Raw genomic sequence first — 10,634 nt, forward strand, 5'->3', positions numbered from 1 at the left:
GGGGTAAGAGAGACCTGGGTTTGTATCTGAGCTGTGTTGCCACTGGTTGTGTGACCTTGGGTTCATCACTTTACTGCTTTGAGGTCAGAGTTGTCAACTAGAAAATAGCTGGGGGGGGGGGGCACTGAAGGTTTGTCATGAGGTCCAAAGAGAGAACTTGTGGAAAAGGGTCGCATGCGGAGCCCTCAACGCATGGGGGCCACCTTCCATATTATGCCCCCTTTTACTTGGAAGATGCTCCTTCCAGCTTCTCCCTGCCCCTTCTCTTCTCTCCTTTTGCCTCAGGCACCAAAAGTTCTGTTGTCAAAAGAATAGCTAAGTCTTTAGGGAGAGCTCAGAGCCAATTGTTCCTCCCTGGGGCCACCACTACTGACCCAAGATCACAGTAGAGAAGAAACTGAACTGGAGAGAGACCCAGAGGAATGAATTCCAAATGGCAGCCTTTCAGACTCACGTCTACTTAGTACTAACAATCGTTACAATTATAGTAACATTTCCTGGCATATATGATGTGATATGCTCTGTGCCCCATGTTTTGTACGCATTATCCCCTTTAATTCTTACCACAAACTTATAAGATAGGTGTTTCAGCATGTCCTTTTTACGGGTGAGGAAACTGAGGATCTGTTGAGAAGGAGGCCAGGAATAAAATGTGTCCTTCATTCATGTGATTCCAAGGCGACTTCATAGAAGGGTGTATGTAAGCGTGTCAGCAAGGTTGAAAGGAAGGCGAGGGCACATGACAGAGAGACCTGGGAAAACATTATGGTGGAGGAGTCATTTGAACATGGCCTTCTGGATTAGTTTGGGTCTCAACAGGCAGAGATGAGAAGGGAAGAAAGCATTAGAGGCTGGAAGGAATCACCAGGAGCCACGGCAGAGAAGCATGGGATTTGTTTTGGTGACACGGACGTGTTGGTAATGCATCACCGTATGAGGTAGGTGCTACCTATCATTATTTGCATTTTACAGAGGAGGAAAATGAGGTACAGAGAGGGTGATTAATTTGGCTGAGGTCACACAGCTAAGCGGTAGAGCTGGGATTTGAACTGCCATCTGTCTGACTCCAGAGCCTTTTCAGGGTGGAGATCACATATGGGTCTCAAATCAGTCAGCAACTAAGGGAAGGCTTTAGTATTTGCAGCTTCTGGGAAGATTCTAGGCCCAGCAGCCACCCATGCCCAAAGCAGCAATACCAGTGCTCCTCCCCCCACCCCCAAAATTTGTGGGGGCCAGGAGGGAGAGAATAGTGGGAACAGGACAATTTTCAGATTCTCAGATAACTGCAGTGAGGCTGTACATTTGCAGAGCACCTACATTTTTCCTCCCTCCTTCCTGGGATCAGGTTACTCTCTTGCATTCTTTTACATTTCATAATAATGGCTTGTTAACCACATGCTGGATCCTGAGATGACAATGAGGTCTGGAGTTGGTTTGGAAGCCTGCTGGAGGTCACGTAGCATTGAGTGGTGGATGGGGGTTTCAATCCCAGGCTGAGCCATTCACCATGGCTTTGCTGCACCCCCCCCCCCATACCCCCTCGCCATGCTTCTTTTGCTTCTCACAATGGCCCAAGACAGGTCTTTGGGCTCAGTAAATCTGACCTGCTTGCCATGACTTGAGGTTGGTCAGCCAGCCCAGAGGCCAGATCCTGACTCCTGGTCCAGTGCCCTCTCTGCTGCCCCCACCTCCCAAGTCTGTCCTGAGGCAGCAGGTGCTGATGGACCCCAAGTGTCCACTGTACCTCCACAGTCAGGGTCTTGGCCTCACATTTTTGTCCCCTGGGAGCTCTGCCCAGAGAGGGCAGGAAACCCAGGTCACTGGTGGATCTGTTCATGTGGGTTTTAGGATCAATGGAATCCTGTCTCATTTCACGTGTGAACAGAACCCCCCTTGACCCTGGAAGGACATTTGTAGAACTGGGGCAATATTCACAGATGGACCAGGGAATGATTTTAATGCACATACTGAAATCTCATTTAGAGGAATGTAAGGTATGAGGGGCACCAGAGGGGATTCCCCCTGCGAATTTAAGGGAATTTCCAAGGTGGCAGTGAGAGTTGGGGGAGGACAGAAGGGAGTGTGTACATTCATTCCTTCATTCAGTTTTTCATCTCTTCGCTCAGCACAAACACCCTGAGCAAGCTGTGTTCTATTCTGTGCCAGGCTGTGTTCAAGGCATGAGAGGAACAGCAGGGAAGAAAACAGACAAAATGCTCGCCCTCACAGTGCCCTTATTCTATTGCTGATAGCGGTGCGGTGGGGTAGGGTGAGCAAATACAATGAATACGTAGTAAATTAGGTGATGGTGACAGTGACTTAACAAATCAGGGAAGGGAGGAGGGGAGGGCTGGTGGAGTTGAATCTGTCTGCATACGGACCTTCATTCTAGTTCCAGGTGGAGCTAGAATCAGGTTGTTTTTGTTTTTGTTTTTCTAAACAAGCAGGTCATTATTCAGAAAACCCAGATTCACCCTATATGGGTAAAATGCAGGTAAGTCCAACACCTGGCAGGGGACTCTCAGAGCCAAGGAGGGACTTAAGGGTGAAATTATTCTCTGCTCCATACAGGGCCAGTTCACGCAGAGCCGGGGACCCCAGGCCCACCCTTGACTGGTGGGTTGGGAACAGCACTGACCCGGGTGGTCAAGACCAGTATGGATGTGTGTTCTGCTGCCACAGGCTGCCCTGAAGAGACAGAGGGTATGTATGTATTTATTAATAGGGAGAAAGAGAGGGCAGGAGAGGAGCAGAAAGACAGAGAGAGAATACTAAGCAGGCTCTGTGCTGTCAGTGCAGAGCCTGATGCAGGGCTCGATCTCACAAACCGCGAGATCATGACCTGAGCCCAAACCAAGAGTCAGACATTTAACCGACCAAGCCACCCAGGTGCTCCATCTTGCTGGCCGTTATGGAGATGGCCAGGAATTCTGGGACGGGCTTTCCCCGTCATGAGGCCATAAACCTGAAGTGAGATATAAGCTCATCATGTTACATGTTAAACATGGGTTCAGGAGCTGAACCAAATCTTCATCAGCACCTTCAGTTTAAGGTCCACAGACACCCCCTTCTTTTACAGACTGTCTGGAGGCCCAAGAATCAGATTTATGAGACAATGGCTCTCTTTTGCTTGGAAACTTAGGTAGTCCAAAAGGAGCTGTGTTGGGATCTTTACTAGGATATTTATGAACTTTTTTTTTTGAATGCTAAAAGTAGTTTTGTATTTTTAAATTATTTTGAGTTTTTTGTGACTTTTCATCCACTCATGAAGTGCCAGTCATTGAAAAGGATTTATAGAGCACCTTCTAGGGATCAGATGCTGTCCTAGATGTCGTGGTCCCTGTGCCCATGCTGCTAACAGTCTAGTGACACACACAGATAAATAAATCGGTGGTTGTAATATGGGGCTATGAGGGAGGAACTTGAGGGTTGTTTTGGGAGATACTTAAACATGGAGGTCAGGGATGGCTTCCTGGAGGAAATAATGCCAGAACTGGAAGGAGGTGACTGGATAAAGAGGCTTGGGAAGACCATTAGATCCTTAAGAAAGAGCAGGGCCAAGCCCGGAGCAGAGAGCAGGAATGTGTACAGCTGCAGCTGTATGGGGTGGGGGGGTGGTGAGGTAGAGGTGAGCGATGGTGCATTAGACAGCTAGGGTGACAAAGGACCAAACTGGGACGCATACACAGGGAGGCATCTTTTTTTTTTTTTTTTTTAAGTTTTCATTTATTGAGAGAGAGAATGGAGGAGGGGCAGAGAGAGAGGGAGAAAGAGAATTCCAAGCAGGCTCCACACTTTCAGTGCAGAGCGTGATGTGAGGCTCGAACTCACTAACTGTGAGGTCATGACCTAAGGCGAAACCAAGAGTTGGACACTCAACTGACTGAGCCACCCAGGAGCCCCGGGAGGCAACTTATAAGGACACTAGTCACGTTGGATTCGAGTCTACTATAATGATGCCATTTTGACTTAATCACCTCTTTAAAGGCTCTGTCTCCAAATACAGTCCCATTCTAAGGTACTGGAGGTTGGGGCTTCAACATGTGAATTTGGGGGACACGATTCAGATCATAACACATGGGCAGTGCCTAGATCACACAGGCCTGGGAACCATGTTAAGGACTTTATCTGAAGACGAGGAGGAGTCACAGCAGAGGCTAAGGCAGGGTGACAGTGCCCGTGTTTGCATTTTACAGATTCTTACAGCAGCAAGGGGAAAGAGTTGGAGAAGAGTGGAGATGGGTTTGCAAGTGGTTGGGTGACCCTCTAAGAGAATCTGGCAGAAGGAGAGACTCAGGAGGTAGAAACAATAGGATTTGTGATGGACCACCTGTGGGGGCAGGGCAGGGGAGTGTCAGGCCCACCTGGGTGGGCCATGGAAATCGTCACCAAGCATCCTGGAGGAGAGCCTGGTCCAGGTGAGGGGAAGGAGACAAGTCCAAGGTGGGGGGCAGGTGGGACATCTGAGTGGAGGCGGGTATCCAGCTCTGGAAAGACATCTGAAAGTCTGGTTTGGAGATGTGAATTTGGGACTCATTAGCTCTGGATGGTAATTGAAGCCATGGGAACGGATGAGGGAGGGGTGCTGAGCCATGAGTTTGAATATGCAGAAGAGAGGTGAAACTCCTCTTATTAAAGCTGGAGAGGTGTGTGTGTAGAATGACTAACTTCCCTGCTGATATGGAGACCCAGGTCATCATCCCGCCCCTGTTCTCCTATCTGAGAGCTACTGGGAGCCTGGGGTGAGGAGAGAATCTAGGGTCTCCTGGGTGTTAGCTCCCTTCCTGAGGCCTGAGGACATTTAATCAGCTTTTGACACTTAATGAGTCACTGGACACCCTCCCAGCTGAGTCAGCCCAGGTACCCCTCCCGGAAAGGACACGCTAGGAACTCTTACAGGCTGCACCACCTGCCTTGTTGATCAGAGGGGAGGGAGGGAGGGGGTGGAGTGTCTTTCCCGGCCAGCACACTGCAGCGTCCTGTCTACACAGGGATAGACAAGAATAATGACGCCAATGAACTAAATATGTTTGCCGGGCTTGAGGATGTGTGACACATGTTTTTGCTAATAGCAATAGATTTGTCCTTTTAAGACGTCTTTCCTGAGCCACTTTTAAAATAATAACAGCTGACATTTATAGAGTCCTCACTAGATTCCAGACAACGTGTGGGGCCTTTGACCTGTGTTGTCTCGATTCGTCCTCACAGGTGGGCGCTGTGGTTATTCCCGTTTTGCTGGTGAAGACAGCGAAGCTTGGAGAGGTGAAGAAGCTAGGTTGTGCAGTTTGTGAGCGGAGGGGCCTGGAAGGGAGCCCTAGCAGGCTGATGTCAAGCCCTCCCACAGCTAGTCATTGTGCCACATGGCCGCCACCAAGTGTGTTCCTTCGTGGAAGCGGGACCTTCATGAACCTCATGTGTTTCCCTGGCCTCATAGTCAAAACACCTGGGGCTCATCCCCAGCTCCTCCACAGGCTGGTGTGTGACTGGGGTAAGTTGCTCACCTTTCTGTATCTCGGTCTTCTATCTCCCGTAAGACGAAATAATAGTGCCTACTAGAACAGGATTTGGGGGTGGGTATAATGGCAATACATAATGGTTATGAAGCACTTATCTCCATGCTGAGAACATAGCAAGTGCCTGTGGCACGTGTATTGCCCAAAGCTGTCCATCTCAATATCGACACCATCCCACAGGCTCTTTTACCCGTGTGATGGCGACACTGCTTCACTGACCGTTAGGTTTAGAGCCCCTCCTTTTGGACCAGGATGCGTCGTGGTAAATGCCTTGGCCAACAGAGTACAATGGAAGTAATACTATGTGACTTCTGAGACTAGATCATGAAAGTGTCCGCCTGCCTCTTTCACTCAATCTTGAGACATGTGCCCCGGGGAGCCTTGTGTCAACAGGTAAGTGGGCTGGTTAACCGGCCGCCATTGTGTTGGAGAGGGCATGTAGTAGGGAGACCCTCACAGAGACAGAGTGATACCCGGGAGCCCCAGCTCTTCCAGCTTCCCGCTGTGTGAGTCTTCTCTCCCTGGGCACCAGCCAGAGTGAGTGAGGTGAAGGGCCCCACCTCTGAGCCCAGTGCAGCTGATGCCGAGTAGAGCAGAGACGAACTGTCCCAACCAAGCCCTGCCCCGTTGCAGATTTGTGAGCAAAATAAATGTTTTTCTTTTAAGCCCCTATGTTTGGGGGTGGTTTCTTATGCAGGTTAGATAATGAGAACAATGCCCAATAAATGGCTTTTGATGTTATTACTTCTGCCTGAATTAGTGCACTGTCACTATACATCAGGAAGATAATGTCCTGAGGTGGGGTAAATTTTGCTCCAAAGTGTGTCAACTCCTATTGGCTGTTTGGGGGTTAATAAGTGGCTATAAAAGCTGATCGGATTGGAGCACCTGGGTGGCTCGGTCGGTTGAGTGTCTGACTCTTGATGTCGGCTCAGGGCATGATCCCAAAGTTGCGGGATCGAGCCCCACATCGGACCCTACACTGAGCGTGGTGGAACCTGCTTGAGGTTCTCTCTCTCTCTCTCTCTCTCTCCCTGCCCCTCTCTCTCCCTCTGCTTCTCCCACCCCACTTGCTCTCTCTCTCTCTTTCAAAAAAAAAAAAAAAAACTGATTGGATCATCTGAGATCCAAGGGTTTATACTATGCAAATGAAAGACAGCCAGGATGAAATCCCTGTATGTGGCAGTGCAGGGAAAGGGTTCTTCTCTGTAAGCCTCCATAAGCTAAGGCAATACATCCTTTGGCATATCATATTAACCATTCTCTAATATTTTCCTGTCAACAATATCACTTCAGCCACAACATATACTTCCTAGTTGGTGTGGGACAGGGGTTCTTCACCCCACATTCCAGTTGGGCAAACTGAGACATAGTTAAGAGAGGTGACAAGACTCAAGGACATATGGCCAGTTAGGGGCAGAGCAAAGAAAGTATACTCTCCTTGCCGTTAGAGTCTAGCTCTTCAACCTGTTAGCTGTGTGACCTTAGACAAGCTAATTAGCCTCTCTGTGCCTAAATTTTCTCATCTGTCAAATAAGGATAAAAATGGTACTCCTTCAGAGAGTTGTGGTGAGGATTAAATAAGATATGTCATGGCCCCTCCCCCGTTCATGCTCTGTCTCTCTCTGTCCCAAAAATAAATAAACGTTGAAAAAAAAAATTAAAAAAAAAAAAAAAAGGGGGCGCCTGGGTGGCGCAGTTGGTTGGGCGTCCGACTTCAGCCAGGTCACAATCTCGCGGTCCGGGAGTTCGAGCCCCGCGTCAGGCTCTGGGCTGATGGCTCAGAGCCTGGAGCCTGTTTCCGATTCTGTGTCTCCCTCTCTCTGCCCCTCCCCCGTTCATGCTCTGTCTCTCTCTGTCCCAAAAATAAATAAACGTTGAAAAAAAAAATTAAAAAAAAAATAAGATATGTCATGTGAAGTGTTTAGGATGCTCCTGGCATATAAGAAATGGCTAGGAAGTGGCTGAATTGGGGTTTTAGATTAGGTGGTCTAATTCCAGACTCCAGACTGGTGAGCCTACATCCCGGTAATTCTCATCAATCCCCCCAAAAGCTAGACAGCAATATCCCAGGTATCCCACTGTTCCCCACAGAGCATGATTAGAGTTCTCCCTGGGCACTCTTCTGTGTGCACTGTGCCTTGAATACATGATGCCCTAAATTGAAGGAAGCACCATTCCGTCCTCTTTTATTAATGCAGCCCAAGATTACACTGCTATTTTGGCAGTCACATCATACTGTTGACTCATCCTGAGCCGACGGTCAAAATCCTAAGTGTTCCTTCCACCTGTGCCAGCATCAAGCTGCATTCCTTCCCAGCTACAATCGGTGCAGTTGGAGAATTTAAAAATCTGACTACAGAATTGCGTAGCTTGTTAGCTTATGCTCAGTGCTGTAGCCAGTCTGAGAAAGAACCCAGGTGAGCTCCTCCTCCCTGGGTTCCTGGACACACCCCATACGCCTTGAATATACCCTCCCTTTTGTTCCTTAGTTAGTTTGAGTGCCTTGCTGTTACTTGCAGCGGGAAAAGCAAGTCACAGACTGGCTTCTGACTGGTCCCTGTGTAGGAAGACAGGAGGCATGGCCTGGGAGCTTGTGCCATATGCTAGGTCCAAGGCCCAACTCTGATGAGTTGCCACCTGAATAGGACAGAGCTGAAGACAGAGGCTGTGTTCTGGGAGGACACTCACTGGCATAATGAATCAGGCTTCTAGCATATTGGTTGTTCAGATGGCTCCCGACCGCCCTCAATGTGCTGTCATCTAACCCACGTTTTTCCAGTGCCCACAAGGATGAAATGATATTTTTGTCATGTCTCATTTCTGGCTGAACTACAAACTGGTCTAGTTTGGGCCAGGTGTCTGCCTGCCTGTGCTCTGATCGGCTGTTGCAAAGGGCAGACTCTTCAGTTCAAACCTGTCCTCAGAGAAGTGGCTGTGGAAGTTGGGCAGGCACCCCCAAATGCTCGTGTATAGGGAGCTAATCACATTCATGTTAGGATATTTCTTTGGTAAATCCCCCCAATTTAACTTACAGTTAATTTAATTTGTACCCTTTGAAATTCTGAATCAGTGAAGCTAAGGCTAGAATTACTTTAGCAGGACCAAGCTGGTAGTTCCTTTTGGGAGTAATGCTCTGCTGGGCATCTCGTGCATTATTGTCTGACATTCTTGCTTAAGATGGTCTAGATCAGCCTCAGCGTCCCTTCTTGGGAAACTTTACTTGACCTCCCTATAGGAAACAGTGTTACCTTCACTCCAAGCTAACGGAGGGGACTTTCCCGAAGGTGTGGGCAGAATTAAAGGAATCCAGCCAAGGAAGGTGATGCCCTCCTGGAGCTAGCGAGAGCTGCAAGGCTTACCCCTGCTGGACTGGAATAGGCAGGGGAGGGGGCAGTCCTTGAGGCCAGAAGGGTCATAGTTGCAGGGATTGTAGGAAAGGGCACCTGGCAGGGTTTGCCTTCCGTAGAGGGAGGCGGCCCACCGGTAGTCACCCAGCAGGGAGGAGATGAGAAAATAAATACCTCAACCTCATTTTCTCTTCTCCCTCAATCTCCTGCCAGTGTCTCAATTGGCTGAATCTAACTGGGAGCCAGAGGGCAAGAGATCCTGTGGAAACAGTCCTTACATGCTAGCCTACTGCGGGCACCAAGAAGGATGGAAATACGTGGAAAGTGGATCTGGTGGCAGGGTGGGGCGCGGGGGTGGGGTGGAATGGAAAATATGCAGCTCATCCTAAACGAGGTCCCTGGTCTTTGCTCCCCAGATCACCGCTGTTTCTAATTCACTGCAGTTACCAAGAGATTAGCTATGTGGTGAGGACTGCGTCCGAGTTGTTCATTGCTCTATTCCCAGTGCTCGACACTGGGCCTGGTTTGCTGTGGTGTGCAATAGAGCTTGGAAAATGACTGGGGGGATATATGTCTGGGGTCACCACATGGGCCATACATGACTGGGAGCAGTGAATCACCCAGAACCCTGCTTGCACATGAAAGGGACTGTTCGGGGCGTTGGGGGGATAAACAGGTGCACCACTGAGTGAACAGATGAATTATATGGGTGGAACACCTTCAAAATCCCATGCTGCCAAGTCTGTGTCACAATTTGACCCCAAATTCATTAAATTCAGCAAGACTTGTTCTTTCCTTAGAGGCACGGCAGCATATGCATCTGTCATTGTCTCTCGCCCTGTGTCCACACCATCCCGTTCTGATAGCTTCTCCTCCATTTCTTCTGAAGAAGACCAGGGATGGTCACCTTAGATCACCTGTTCAATCCTGGTCTAGGGGTGAGCTGTGATGGAGGCTGAGATGATCAGACTGTCCATGGGAATTGGCTGCAAATCCCCCAATGTTGAATAATATGTTGCTTCTTATTTTTCCACTTTTTTTTGTTTTTTTTTTTTCTTAAGTGTCTCGGAGATAATTGTTGTTTAGTCAAAGAACTGATGCACTCAGACACCCAGAGGAGAATTCCAGACTTACCAGGCTGTACCGTAATGTGGCCATAAACTATCTTGGGCTTTACAGCTGCACTTTTGGGGTTTGAATCCCAGGGCTGTCACTTCTTAGCTGTGTGACCTTAGGCAAGTTACTTATCTTCTCTGTGTTTCAGTTTCTTAATCCTTGAAATGGGAGGGTTAAAAGAGTTAAAGCACACAAACACTTAACTCCAGCGCCTGCTACATGATGAACACTCATTAAATATCACCAGGATCCTGACCATCCAAGCAATTTGAGAAGGAAAAGAAAAATTGATGGAATTGTACTTTCTTAAATAATGGAAAAAAGAAATTCACACTCATGGAATAAATCGGAATGAATTAGCTGTTTCTCAAGGGCCACTCATCTCTTCCTTTCCACTCTGATGTGGGGTGGGGATAGAGAAAAAAGGATCTGAAGCTGCGTCCAAAGGGGCCGTTCAAAAATGAGCTGGTGCTTTTATATTTTTCAAGAAAATCTAAAGACCAGTGACTGTATCTGGTATTCTCTCTTCCTTTCTGAGAAAGTTCATGAGTTCTTCGCCCTGAATAAGCTTGGTTCTCTACGTCTTCCCACAAGGAAATTAAATTTTCAGGTCCTGCACAAAAGTTTAGTTATCACTAATATAATCATTGGTGCT

The 10,634-nt window shown here is 48.3% G+C and overlaps 1 long non-coding RNA gene across 1 annotated transcript; it reads left to right on the forward strand.

Annotated features, from left to right (window-relative positions):
• The first annotated feature begins 151 nt into the window (after positions 1-151).
• LOC121010146 (uncharacterized) lies at positions 152-10,344 on the forward strand. The gene is made up of 4 exons (XR_005781021.1): positions 152-2,703; positions 5,209-5,488; positions 5,694-5,906; positions 10,128-10,344. It is a non-coding gene; the product is annotated as an uncharacterized LOC121010146 (long non-coding RNA).
• The last annotated feature ends 290 nt before the right edge of the window (positions 10,345-10,634 follow it).

The sequence above is a fragment of the Herpailurus yagouaroundi genome, unplaced genomic scaffold (genome assembly GCF_014898765.1).
Source record: "Herpailurus yagouaroundi ecotype Mexico unplaced genomic scaffold, PumYag 29, whole genome shotgun sequence".
In the NCBI taxonomy this organism is placed as follows: Eukaryota; Metazoa; Chordata; class Mammalia; order Carnivora; family Felidae; genus Herpailurus; species Herpailurus yagouaroundi.